The 14,863-nt window shown below is 45.4% G+C and overlaps 1 pseudogene; it reads left to right on the top strand.

Moving 5' to 3' along the window:
* Positions 1-7,736: 7,736 nt before the first annotated feature.
* On the top strand, positions 7,737-10,029 carry LOC136549413 (uncharacterized; annotated as a pseudogene).
* The last annotated feature ends 4,834 nt before the right edge of the window (positions 10,030-14,863 follow it).

Here is a 14,863-nt window from a genome sequence, read left to right on the forward strand (position 1 = left end):
GAGAGAGGTGGGGTGGGCAGGGGTTAACACTGCGGGTGCTGAGGCTGGCAGGTGGGCCACCCGGGGATCGTTTTCGGCAGGCAGGCTGGCAAGTGTCATGGAAAGCTTTTCTTTTCTTTTCTTCTTTCCAATTCCAGGGGTGTGAATTGAATTCTGTATTCAGCGAGGAAAGGGAAAGAAGTGTTGCAAGGTAGAGCACTAGAGCTGCATTTTTTTTGGGCAAAAATCCAGCCACTGAAGATCTCAACAAATGATAGCCGTGCAAGCGGGTTTCTTCGCAAGCCGATGATTTTAACCTATTTTTTGAGTGGGTTTCGTGGCAAATAAACGTAACAAATGGTCACGGTATCTTCACATCTTGACCTGGTAAGCAAATGTACTGTACATTATGCTAGTGTTTAACATTGTCTCAGCTGCCTTTTTCATCCCTCGTCCCGTTGAAATCCGCTTGAATTGACGACGAAGAAGAAGCCCGTCTCCAGATTACATTCCTACTCCAACGTTTCCATCAAAAAAAAAAAATCCTACTCCAACGGACTCTAGTGGCTCTGGCCGCTTGACTGCGTTGCTTCCTTCTCCGGCCGTGAAAGCGAGTTCACTGCGTCATGTAGCCGTAGCAGATTTTCCAACTCTGCGCTGGAACTCCGCGTCAGGTCGGCTGCCAGCCACTGCCAGAGGCAGGCGGAGACAAAACAGCGGCGACGTCGGGCCCACACGCACCGGACTCCGCGGGTGGCGCGCGGGGGCCCACCTGCCGGTCTTCTCGCGGCCCCGGCGCAGGTGGACGGGCGCCCACGGAACGAACGGGAGGGCTGGAGCTGGAGCCTGGAGGTGGTGGGTGGCGGGTGACGGTTGGTGCGCGGGGTCCGCCGGGGGCAAGCTGTCCGAGGACAGCGCAACCGAATTTTTTATTATTTGGTTTTTTTTAAAGTTTCTCATAAATATAGACGGAAAGAATTCTGAAAATGAACCCTAGGCTCGGCGCCAGGGTAAATGGCGCCGAGCTCCTGGGCATGGGGAAATGGCCTGCCAGGGGGCTCGGCGCCACCGTCACTGGCGCCGAGCTCCTGGGCACGGGGAAATGCTGGCGCCGAGCCCCCTGCATTTAACCCCAACCCAACCTTCTTCCCCGAGCGTTCTTCATCTTCTTTCTCCTCCCTCTCGGGTTTTTCTCTCCCCACTTCACCCTACCTCACGAATCGACATATTGGACTTTGAAAACCTTGATTTGATCCGTATATCTTCGAGAGCAAGGTATACTCGCTCACCTCCTTATTTTTTTCGCATCGATTCGGTACATATTAGTCAGATTTTTTAACCTAAGAATCGTCATCACTTAGGATTTCATTGTATCCCTCAATATATGTATTATACAACCGTAGGTTGATTCCAAGACGTGGAAAAAGCTAGCAAACCAAGCCGCATGTAGTTATGTTATGGGTTCATTGTTGTGGATGAAATGAGAAACCCTAGGTTTAGGGGTATAATGTTAACTGTTTTTGGTTCTTAGAACGAAATTGGTTGTATTATAGTTATGGTTCTTATTGATATTTTTGTTGTGATGTTTTTATTTATGTTTGTTAAATTACATCCTTTTTGTTAGATGCAAAAAATGTTTCAGGAGGAGTTTTAGCGAAAACGGGGTCGTCCTCGAGAATTATACACCGACGTGTCTAGCAAAGATGCCCCCGTCCCTCCCGACCTTCCTATCCCTAACTGTGACTGTGGTTTTTCGGCCTATGTTTTTCAATTGAAACATCCGGATACAGCCACGCGTTGCTTCTACACATGTAGTCGGTTTAATGTAAGAAATTGTTTGTACTATCCTTTTTTTTTATTTGTTTAAGTATGGTACTAATATTTTGTTGGAATCTCGTTGTGTAAGACCATGAGAGGTGCTTTTCTTTCAGTGGATCAATGGTGCAGACAAGTTTGATTCTAGATACCTCTTTTTCGACGATTGGTTTAGAGGGAGACATCCACGTGAGCACTTTTAAGCGATGGATTCCACCCCCCCCTAACCCTCCGACAATGACAGCTAAGGAGAAGCACCTAGCCGCAGTTAAGACGACTCGAGGAACCTCCTCTGTGCGATTACGGAGATCGAGCTATGATAAACCCTGAGAATACGTTAGAGTTTGTGTGTCCAAACAAGTATGAAGTAAGTGCAAAGTGTATGTGTTAAAATCTTGAGCTATATGTGTTCATGTACTAATGTCTCATTATTTAGGTGTATTCAATGGCGAAGTGTCATTTCAAGGAGTGGTTGTATGGTCCTAAGAACCAATAGCCGAAAGAACCACGGAGGGTTAAGGAAAAGAAGAAAGAACAGGTAATCTACAAAGCATCTCCTGTCATGTGCGAATGTGGTGTAAAATCCAACTATGGCCTGGTCTCTTCGGAGCTTGGAATAGGCCATTATTGCGACCATATAATTGAGTATGATGAGGTTCGTTATTTTTCTGGTAAATATGAAATCGTATTTTGTTTGTTTTGCTAAGACATATATGATATAATATTTCTTTTGAATAGAGCACTAGGAAATGCCGTTGGGAATGTTATGATGGCAAAGCTAAGTTCTTGGATGAACTGAAGAAGAGGCAACTAATTGCACGGAAGAGGGATATGGACCTAACTATGTCAACATATTCGTTAAACATCACAAAGAAAAAGATGCGTGAGTTTGCTAGACAGCGCGATATTTATAACCCGATCGATGTTGGTCTTAACAAATGGGGATTGGAGAGGCGGATGACGTTAGAGAAGAGGGCAAGGAATGAGGCAAGGGAGGAGACAAGAGTACAGATGCAGGTCTTGAACGAGCATGTTGCTACATTATGTGCCAGTGAGTGCTTGAAAACCTTTTTTGTTGCCTTGTTTTAAATGTAATATAATCGCGTTGCTAACTGATTGCATTTTATACATGAAGGGATTGGTTGCAGTGGGGAACATGCTGCAGAGGTGGCTCGTGCAAGGTATGAGGAGAAAAAGTTAGATGGCCATAGATCACGAGCTGGTCGCACCGTTCAATCACCGATTGTGTTGTGTGATGACGGAGACGGGGATGATGACGACACTGGCAGACTAAGTGAGCTCATTGCTCTAGCAGAGGCGGGCATACAGGCGCAGGAGGCTGAGGACGATACTGGCAGACTGAGCGAGCTCATCGCTCTAGCAGAGGCTGGGATTCAGACGCAGGAGGCTGACGACGACACTGGTAGACTGAGCGAGCTCATCGCTCTAGCAGAGGCGGGCTTACAGGCAGAGGAGGATGACGACGCGTTCTTTACTCAGGCTGCAGCAGGAGCAGATGAAGCGGAGGCCACTTACTACAAGCGACAAGCAGGTTAGAGCAATGCAGTTGAGCCTAGCCACAGCAATAGGGTTGTAGTAGAGGATTGGTACTCGGATGATGAGTTGCTTACTCAGTACGTTTCAGACTGATGATTTGAAAGTACATTTGCCCCTATGTCTACTGCCGGCACGTAGTTGTGTATTAATATGTTGTGTGATGTGGTATAGTATCGAACTTTTCATTATGTGGTTGTTTTCATTATCAATGGTCTTAATATTCCGCTTAATGATACGAACATATTTAAATTTGAACACGTGCTGCAAAAACACTTAACGACGTACGGCATTATATAAATCAACACACGAAACACATTAAATAGCATGTGACTACATGTACCAAACCTGGGTACAGAGTTTTCTTTGACTAAACCTAACATGCCTTAGATAATTAAACCATGCCTTAGGTAATTAAACTTAACATGCCTTAGGTAATTAAACCTGGATACATGTGAAAAAGATAAAGTCATCCTAGTAGTGTGGCCACATAGCAAATTGTGTTGCACCTTCTCCATAGTAGCCTCCCGTTGTTGGTGGTGGTGGTGGCGGTGGCGGGGGTGACGGAGAAGGCCCCTTCTTCTTGTGGTTAGGGCATGTGCAATATGAATTATTGTAGAGTGTCTCCTATGAATCGACACCATTGTTGTTGTCGTCCTGTTCGTCGTCCTTGTAACCGCTGCTAATTTCCCTTTCTAGATCGAAGATACGGTCCTGTAGGTAGTAGATGTACTCCGCATGCAGATAAATAGATTGAGGATCGACCCGCCTACTGAACCCATGGTTTTCTTCGGCCAAGGAAGACTACAATAAATATGTCGTGTAAGTGATATATAGAAGACAAACATATTGAAGAAACAAATAGTAATAGCAATTACCCATGCTCGCGGGCATTTGAAAAAACGACGACCTCCATCTATTCCCTCGGTGAACATCTGCACTAGGCAGTCCTCACCATGCATGCATTTTGGCCACTCTTCTTTCTTTTCATCGTATTCTCTCAGTGATGTATCTTTGGTGAAATCACTTTTGCTCTCAACTGAGAACCTCTTATAAAGAGCTTCCTCAAAGAAATCGAGACCAAGAGGACCCTCCCACTCCTAGGTAGTTTTCTTCCCCTTTCCTCTCCCTCTGGACGACCCTCCAGATATTGGTACTGCAACGAAAGCAAATGCTGAGGAGTGTTCTTGTTCCTTGTTGTTTGTGTGAATGAGAGGGAGTGGGTGGTTATTTATAGGTTGAGAGAAGAAATGGAGGCCTCTCAATGTGCCATGTCAGCGATCCGTGTGCATAATTTCAACACTATTGGAGCCACGGAATCCATCTCCAAAGTGCACTTGCGCAGCAACATGGGGCAAATCCATATTCTCAAGAATGTCTCCTACAACATCATTACAGAAATGAGGAAAGAATAAAAGAAATAGATGTAAGGAACGTGGTAAGCTCCCAAAAACTATGCGGTTAAGACACTTACTCGAATGATTCTGTGTCAAAGGGATCTCATAAGGAGGATCTACCACGAAAACATAAGTATGACAACCATCTCTAAATACCGCATTGGGGGTGGATTGAGCATCAGAAACCGTAGACGCAATCTGCACATGCAAGTAAGGTTCCGAAACGGGAGGGTCGATGTATGCCGGATGATCCATTGCTAGGGTAAACCTACGAGGGATTGGATCAACTAACACCCGACGCATAACCACGTCCAAACATTACAGCTGACTCTTCATAGCCGATCTCACATAGTTCTCCTACTGATCCGCACAACCAATTGAGATCATTCGTCTGAATATGTTCGGAGGACAACCTAGGTGCAGTACACCATCAACTGCAATGTCATCATCTCCAAAGCAATGCAGCTCCTCCTGAGCCCTTGCAACCATCTCACTAAATGAAGGTCTATCATTGAATAGCACATGCACGCTTTGCATGTCAAGAAACTCAACATATCCATAGCGATCGCTTTCAACAGTGCCTCCATGATATATGGTCACTAGGTTGTCCATCTATTTCAAAAACGTAACGAAACACATGTCCTTTAGTCCAAATTAGACGATAGATAGTACCTAACAAGTACTTTCTAACTACAAACTAAGTAATCAAGATAATAACTACGTATATATTTACAGTGTACTCACTAAATAGCTAGATCATATGTAACTACAAATATAACTACATATCTAAGTAGCTATCTAACTATATCTATTTACCAATGTATCTATGTTTCTATCTATCTACATATATCTCACTAAATCAACTAATTGAGTTATCACAGTAACTAATAAATAACAAACACCAACTAAATAGGTACATTGCATATTCCTAATTTTTATCTTTCCGGGTCGACGGACGACGGGCGTAGGTCAAGGCGAAGATCAGGGCCCGCGGTGGCACAGGTGACGACAGAGGTGGCGCGCGGCGGCCGCGGGGTGCCCGACGCTCCACGTGGCGAGTCCAGCTCGACGGGCGCGGGAGGCACGCCAGCGGTGGACGGCGGCAAGGCGGGGCGAGGCCGATGCCGCCGGTGGAGACCAAGGCGAGGCTAAGGCGAAGACGGCGGTGGAGGACTTGGCGGCGCGGCGCTGCAGCCAACCACGGGCAACGGCGCGAGGGCACGGCGGCACGGTGCGGGCTCGGACGAGGGAGCGGCGGCGGCGCGGCGCGGCGTGGCGAGGGCGTGGGCAAGGCCGCCGGAGCAGCAGCGGTGGAGCGGGTGGGCGCGGCCGCTGGCGTGGTGCGGGCTCAGCGCGGCGCGGAGGCGGTGGTGGCGTGGGCAAGGCGACGGCGGCGGCAGGGCTAGGGCGACAGAGGAAGAAGAGAGCGGAGCGGCGTGAGCCTAGATATTTCCGAGCTCGGCGCCACCGTGACTGGCGCCGAGCTCGGCGCCAAGATCTACGGCGCCAGTCACTCTGGCGCCGAGCCCCCTGGTAGGCGTGCCCAGGAGCTCGGCGCCAGTGACGGTGGCGCCGAGCCCAGGGTCCATTTCCGGAATTCTTTCCGCCAGAAGTCTATTTGTGAGAAACTTAAAAAAAAAAGGTCAAATAGTAAAAAATTCAGACAGCGCAAGCGTGTTTTCCTGCTCATGACTGTAATCCAAAACAAGCATCCAATCATATTGTCTTTTTAGTATACTAATATAATCCAATCATAGTGGTAGCCCATATTCGCGCGGCTGGGTTAAATTATTGTGAAAGGATGATGAAACAACGGCAAGTAACCCGGTGAGAAAAGATGGTATTGGGCGCTCTCGGATGTCGCTCGGGCATGTTCTAGCTCTACGATGGAGAAAGCTCTACTCTAGCCTGGCCAAGGGGACTTGTTATTATTTGTCTTGGTGGACAATTATGCTCTCCGTTTTCTGCAGATGAGGGGCTACTATTTGTCACAATTGTTTATGTTTCGTCTCATGCACAATAATGGTCATGTTCGTTTCGCTGAAAAGCCATCGCTGAAATTACTGTTCGCTGATTTGTTGTGAGAGAAAAATACTGTTCCTTCGTTGAAATAGTATGGCTCATAAGACAAACGAACATGACTAATATCTTTAAAAATGTATTCTTGAAATCTTTTAGATTATGAGAATTTGTAATTATTTTTCGTACAAATGTACCAATATATCCTGATGATCATAAAGTCGTAAGCTAAAAGATTTAATAATTATTATTGATGTTTGTAATTTTAAAGGTTTCATCAAATTTTTTGGTTGTACACGACTTTTTCTGACGAGAGTGAGCACTACCTACGCTGGCCACTACACAGTGTGGACGTTCCATTCTGTGATTGGATGCGGAAAAAACTAAGACCTTATTTGGATGTTTATGTATTCACTTAATTTACAGTGTCGAGGCGGATTAGAGTGCGCCTCAATCCGCTCAACACATGTGCATTGAGTTAAATATATGGACATCAAAACAAGTCCTACGATGGTAGTGTTATATAGCTGTATAATATCCTGTTTACATCCTTTTGGAGCATGGATTTTTTTTTTCTCAAGAGAGCATGGCAAACTACAAAGTGAAAGCGCCATACATCTTCTACTCTTGGTGTTGGAAAATAAAATCTTTTCTATTAGTAACGACGACACATGTATCATTATATGACCGCGAAAACTCGAGTTTGTGGAACTACTTTTACAAATCCTTGCATACATACAAAAGGGCGCTTAAATATATATTTTTTTTGAGAAACTAAAACAGGAAAAATATAAGTCCCGTCGCCACGAAGCCCAGTGTGCAGATCGCGTCCATGAGCGCGCACCGACCTACCGCGACAAAAGCCATTGCAGCTAAAGCCCACGGCCCACGAAACTCCGAGACGCCCGGCCGACAAAGCAGATCGCTCGCCCACGCGGCTCCACCGTCGGCAAACATCCCCCACCACACCACCGACGCGACGGACGCGGCGACGCACGTCACCTCCCGCCGGCCTTCTTCTCCTTTCCATTCGCGTCTTATCCACTCCGCTCTATAAACGAAGGCCGGATGCCGCTTCCATTCTCGAAGCCGCTGCGGCACGCGTCCTTCTTCTGCTTTGCTTGCCTGATTGCCTCCCAGATCTTGCCAACTGACTAGCTGGGGGCAGCTGAGCCGAGCTGATCTCCCATCCCGCACCGCGCCGCCATCCGCCACGGCTGCCGGCGGATCGTTCCCTCTACTTCTACTGCGTGATCTTTGAACAAGCTAAGACGCCGAAGCGTCGCCACCATCAAGGTGAGAACCGAAGAAACGCTCCTCTATTCATCCCCACTCCTGCAGCCCTGTTACTCCAGTTGGACGGATAGGTTCCCCATAGTGCTTGCCTTTGCTCGGGGACGTGTGTGCGCGCTGGCTGACTGACAGCGCCCGGTTCGTGCCTGATGTTATATGTTCCACTAGATTTCGCAGCGGCTGCAGAGCCTAGATGGTACCGAGTTGATTCTTCGGATACTCACTCTGTTCAACCTCCCAGTCCAGATTCCATTAGCATTATCTGCGTGAACATCGTGAAATGGTTGATAGAATAAGGACCTGTAAGATTCTCTTTGTGGGGGGAAAAATCCACGCCAATAAACAAATTGTCTTCTAGGAATATGCTCCATTCATCCATAGCATAGCCAATTCATTCAAAAGTGACTGAAATTTGTAGCTGCATCCTGCAGGGCGGCTTGATCGTATTCAAGATGGGGAAGGACAAAGAAGCTCCCAAGCTGATGGAGGAGGAGAATAAGTCCAAGGATGAGGTCCATCTCAAGTTCAAGAGCAAGGACAAGTCGACAGGTGAGGTCGACGACAAGAAGGAGATCGAGATAGAGAAGGAAGAGGTCAAAGACTCGGGTGATGGTGCAGGGTCTGCGGGAAAGGGTAAAGAGGGGAAGAGAGACAAGGAGAAGAAGAAGGAGAAGTCGGAGAAGCATGAAGATGATGAGAAGGTGGTTAAGAAGAAGGATAAAAAGGAGAAAGACAAGAAAACGAAGGAAGATGGTGAAGCTTCAGAAAAGGCAGATGAAGACAAGAAGGATAAGAAGGCTAAACAGAAGGTAAAAGACAAGGATGGATCAGAGTCGAAGGGTTCAATTGATGAGAAACAAGAGAAAATGAAAGATAAGAAAAAGAAGGAAGGTGACAAAGATGTAGGGGAGGAGGAGAAACACAAGAAGAGAGAAAACAATGATAAAGATAAGAAGGATAAAAAGGACAAAGAAAAGGATGGATCTGAACCAAAGGGTTCAAGTGATGAAAAACAAGAGAAAGGCAAAGACAAGAAGAGCGAAGAGATGGAACAAAAGGAAGCCCATCTAGGGAAGAATGGTGAGGCCGCACAGAAGGATGTTCACATGAACAAAAAGTTGGCAGGAGCTGCAGACTCGGGCACCCGTGAAATCAAGCTAACTGACACTGAACCACAGGAGAAAGCAATTGATAGTAAAGGATTCAGAAGGCAAGACGAAAAACAAAGAGGAGGAGGACAAGGACGAAGTCAAGAAGAAAAAGAAGGATGGTGGTGAGGACGATCAAGGCGAGAAGAAAGACAAAGAAAAGAATGAGAAGAAGAAGGACAAGGTTGGCAAGAAGGATGATGGTAAGAAGAAAGAGGGTGATGGAGAGGAAGACGGAGAAGGTAAGAAGAAAGACAAGGAGAAGAAAGAGAAGAAGAAAGACAAGGGTGCAAAGGAGAAGACGACCGATCCAGTGAAGTTGAAAGCAAAACTGGAGAAGGTGGATGCCAAATTGCAAGACCTACAGGCTAAGAAAGAAGATATCCTGAGGCAACTGAGAGAGCTGGAAGAAAGCGGCAAGGGAAAGACCAATGAAGCGAAGCCTGCACATGTACAGGAGGACAAAGGAAAGGACACGGCAGAGGTGCCTGCACATATACTGGAACAGGGTGGAGAGAGCAAGGTCAAGGAACAGAATCCTGTTGCGGCAGCCTGATCTTGTGGAGCTCCTGCAGCAGTTCATGTAACAATAACTCTGATCTGGTTCTATAAATCTTTACACATGCATTGCACTGTGTAAAGGAACAAACATGTTGAGCTGAGTTGTAAAATGCTACATATGTAAATATCTGGATCTATGTGCGTCTCACTATGCAGAGAAACATATAGCTGAGTGGAGTGCGTCGTCCTCCCGATCCTGATACATATCGCTGTAATACTTGGCTATGTGAATAAGAGATATACCCCTAAATGTTGTTGGATCATATTTGAACTGATAGGGAGCTCTTTGCACTGGGTACGCCCAGTTTACACATTCAGTAGTCTCAATTCCATCGCTGCAAGTATGTTCTCTGTGATCTGCTATAATATCCCTGTGACTGTCTGAACTACAATAGCAAGTATACACCTTTTACCCAATGGGGATGGATATGCCCAAAAGGAAGTCTGCCGTGCTCGAAACCAAAAATGCTCTCGTTGACAAATCGTACTTGCAAAAAGACCTTGATGATATCTACTGCCTACATCTACGAAGCTCTCTTCTCTGATGACTTGGGCACATACCGAACCGCGTAACAAAACATTATTGTGAATGATATCTACTGCCTACAGCTACGAAGCTCTCTTCTCTGATGACTTGGGCACATACCGAACCGCGTAACAAAACATTATTGTGATTTGTCCACGACTTCAAGGGAGTAGGGAAAACATGCAGGTGCTGACTGTGAGAGTGGCTCTTCATTCGGAGCTCAGCAGGCTCCCCAAGTACCTTTCCACGTTGTCCAAGCCGCACAGTTCCTTCACCACGGGCATGATGGCAGGAACTTCCAGATCAAAACGGGATGGTGAAGGTCCAAACCCAGAGCAGTGTGGTTAATTCATTCCCTGCAGCTCTCTAATTGCTTCTCTTGTCGCACAGTGCACTGAAGCTGCAAGAAGCAGTGGTGGCTCCCCAGATGCTGCCGCGGGTAGAACAGGGCGGAGGGTGGCAGCTGGCGATGGCATAGGCAACGGTGGCCGATGAGCGAGGCCTCATGGCCACGGCGACGCGCGCGGCAAGTTCGGCCCAGGCGGCGGCGAGCTCGGCTTGGCTTAGTTAGGCTCCTGATCCCGCTGGCCAACGCGAGCGAGGAGATGGAGGGGCCGAGGTCCTTGTGATCATCGACGCGCTGCGATGACCGAAGGCGGACGTCATGGTCCTCGTTCGGCTTACCCACCGGACGTCATGGTCCTCGTTCGGCTTACCCACCCACGAACGGCGACTTGTTTGTTCAGTCGGAATAGTATTTTTCTCTTACAATAATTTAGTCAGAACAGTATTTTCAGTCAGTTTTAGCCAAGTTTCAGCAAGCCGAACGGGCCCAAGTGGTGTTGGCCGAGGGCAGCACTGAGGTCGTCGTGCGCCACGGCATGAGGCTCATCGCTCACGTGCAGCTGAACAATTTTTTTTTCCCAAACAATATTATCTCCTACAATCTCCTATACAATATCTACAACAAAAAAGAATAAAGCGTGGATATTTTTTTGTGCGATATTTGTTTTGGTTCGTCCGTCTGTTCATGCCTGTGATCCCGTCTCCCTTACTGGAAAGAAACGTTGCTGCAAGGAAACAAAACCCGCTCCAGTGATTCTGGCTGCGCCGCCGCCGCGTCCCCATCGCGCCCACCCTGCGCCCCGTGCCCGCCCGCAGCAGGCCGCGCCGCCGCCGCCCGCGCCCGCCACAGGCATGCATCCCCGGATGCGACACCAAAGCCACCGCCAATGGACGCGTCGAGGAGGCCATGGATCCCTCTCCAGCTCTGAACCAACCGCCTCTTGCTGTTTCTCCGCCGGACAGTGGTGAACCGCCGCGCCGGCACCCGCAGCCTCGCCGTCCGCCACCGTGGGCGCGCACGGACTGCCGCGTCCGTAGCCGCCACGACCCACCCCGACCGCGCCCCTGCCCCCAAGCCGCCGTTCGTCCAGCAGGGCTCCGTCCTAGCGTGGATATGCTCACTGCCACCTTGATCTGAGATGCCTTCTCTTGTTGATCCCTCCTCTAAACCTCCTCCAAAGATATTATTTTCATCCCTCCTTCACTTGATGGAATCTTCTGGTTTGTTATTTATCCTTAATAGTTGGAACTCGACAGATTTGATTTATGAACATGTGTGCTGGTTTATCCATGATCCCTTGAACTTGATGTATATGAACATGTGTATCGATCTAAACAATCCACATTGAGTTGTTATTGCACTGTGCTTAGGGGTTAGTTGGATCTGATATCTGAATACAGTATTGTGTGATCTTAATGGTTTAGCTGGTGGCTATATGCTTCCAGAATAGGTGCAAGATGGAAACAAAGGAACTGGAGAAGGGAGGCTTTGCCATTTGCGAGCTTCAGGCAAAGGTAATTGGCTTGGATTGTTCTTGAGACTCTCAAAACGCATGAGACTGTGTGTTGAACCGATTTCATAGCTATGTTGTACTGGTTGTTTCATAGCATTGGAAGGAGGATGCTGGTGGTCACAAGCCCCTGCATTTCTTCTGTTTTCACATGACCTTATATGAATCTACTCTATTCAGTGATTCAGTGCAAATTAATGAATGATATTAATGTGTCTCAATTCAGTGCAAATACCAGTAAATGAAACTGTCACAGGATGTATTGTTAATGCTGTTACTTACATTATCATTGTCTTTATTGTTCTTGTCGTACATTTTTTAATGTTTTGGAAAAAAATCTGATTAATTTGCAGTGAGCAGTACAATTATCATGAAAACAAATTAGGCTTATAACTTTTTTGTGCTGATAACTTATTATATTTCCTTTGCACTTTATTAGCTTTGCAATGGCTCTGTCTGAAAAGGCGAGAGCAATGGAAATGTAACTGCTAATAATTCTAGAGGCTCCCTAGGAAGATGGTGGTACAAGATGTGCCTGCCAAAGTTCTTTATGCACCTCTGCGGTAAATCCAACTGCTTGGATAGAGGGTTAGGCTGCTATCGTACAAATGGTATGTCTTATTTTTTCCACATGGTTTTTAGTATTACTGATTAGTCCATTTGATGCATCATATCTTGAGATTAAGATTAAGTTATTGAATTTTGATATTGTTTTGAAGAAAAAATAAAATTGGGAGAATTTTAGAATAGGAAGTGGGTATTAGAAGAACCTGCAAGAAAATGTATGTTTTCAGGCATTTTTGAATGAAATTTTAAATTAATATCCTCAGATGCGACACCAAAGCCAATTTAGTGCATGTGCATTTGTACGAGCATACCAACCTCCTAAAGATTCAGCATCTATTAGTAAGTGTCCTATTTTCATTACCAGTGAAGCAAAATTATTTCCAATGCTCTAACAGATGTCTATTTTAATTGCTTCTCAATAGTCTGATGCCATGGATTGAGGTAGCAGATTGAACAAACCTAAAATCCTTATATAACTTCTCATTCAATGTTAAGAAGACATTAGGATCCTTGCCAATCATGCCACAGAGAGGGAAACAAAGTTAGTACTCATTTTCATCATACTATGAATGTTTGCATACTTGATATTGGACACCAGAACGAGTTTGTTAATTTGCTCTCCCTTTTTTCCATGCCCTCCATCTTATTAGTTTCTTTTCCTGATAGTAAACAGGTTGGAATGCCTGAGAGTAAACATCACACCATGTTTACTAATTTAGTTTCTCATTTTTCTCCTTCCGTTGACAAATTTATATCCTTTAATCTTTCTCTTAGGCTGATTGTTTTCCAGCTGCCTTTTGACATAATGTTTCAATCATAATATGTCTGATTATTTACTTTGCATGATGGATGTTTCAAGCTAGATTGGTCACTGTATCAATGATACCAGCTAATTAGTTTCTTTGGTTACCTGTCCATTATTTACTTGCCTGATGGATGTTGCCTTCGGGGGATAGAATAGGACAATGTTGGTAAAATGGTTTTATTGGGTCAGTTTGCTCAGCCTTACAACAGTGATGATTATGATAGACCCTTAATGTTCTTTTAAATTGTCATGGTTACGAGTGCTGATTTTACACCCAAGAAAAAAATGTACCTCAACATAAGCACGTGATATCCAGATAATATGGCTAACTGTTAGTTGCTAAATGTGATAGCTTTTACCTGTGACACTTTCTATCAGTCAAGTGAAAATTAGGTGCAGTTATGGTTTTTGAACATCACTGAATGTTTAGCTGCAATTTGAAGAATTTTTAATCCTCTATTTGTTTGTCTTTGCAGGCCCGTAGTTTCACTTGCGTATCATTTGTAAGTTGATCCTATAAACTTTTAAATAAACATATAGACGCTAACTGTCTTCTATTTGATGGTTATTGTTTATGTTTTTTACCTCATTGGACATTTTCCATAGGCATGCCTCTGTTAGAGCAATTAAAAAAATCTGCCATGAATGATCAGTAATGGCTCACGTACTAGGTGATGTACTCATTTATCACTCTATTCGTGCTCACTTTGCTCCATTACTCAAATGGTAAAACAACAAACTTTCTACACAAGTGCACATTTCATCATAGCTTTAGTTTTATGTGCATATTCCATCTTACCTTAATTTCTATCTCTGGTTTAATACTACACTTCATCGTTCACTGCTATAGTGCTCTCATGATTTGGCTGATAAGTTTTTTGGATACATCATGAGATGAATAGAAATGCTCATCACAGACATAACTTTTGCACTTTGCAGGCTCTCTTTCTGGTCTTACGCAAAACCGTTTCTCAATTGCTGGTTAGTATTGCCATAGTTTAATGGAGGTGCACATGTATATGAGCATTTTGTGAGGCCAATGATTGTAAATCAATAAGTTTGTGTGCTTCTGGTATATTCCAATGAAGGATGAATCAAGTAGGCATGATGATGTAATTTCAGCTGCACAGAGATACATTGAGCAAAATGGATCAAAAGCGTTTGAGAATCTTGTTAACAAGGTATTATCTGTTTCTTGTTAAATGTACCATTCTCATTTGTGAAAATGGTGGCCACTTGGCACCAGTTAGTTTGCTTGTGCTGTGAGAAGCACAACAAAGTGCCTCTATAGTCTACAATGATGATGATGGCCTAATGATTAATGGTATTGTAGTGTGGTTTTT

This window comes from Miscanthus floridulus, chromosome 4 (assembly GCF_019320115.1).
Source record: "Miscanthus floridulus cultivar M001 chromosome 4, ASM1932011v1, whole genome shotgun sequence".
Classification (NCBI taxonomy): Eukaryota; Viridiplantae; Streptophyta; class Magnoliopsida; order Poales; family Poaceae; genus Miscanthus; species Miscanthus floridulus.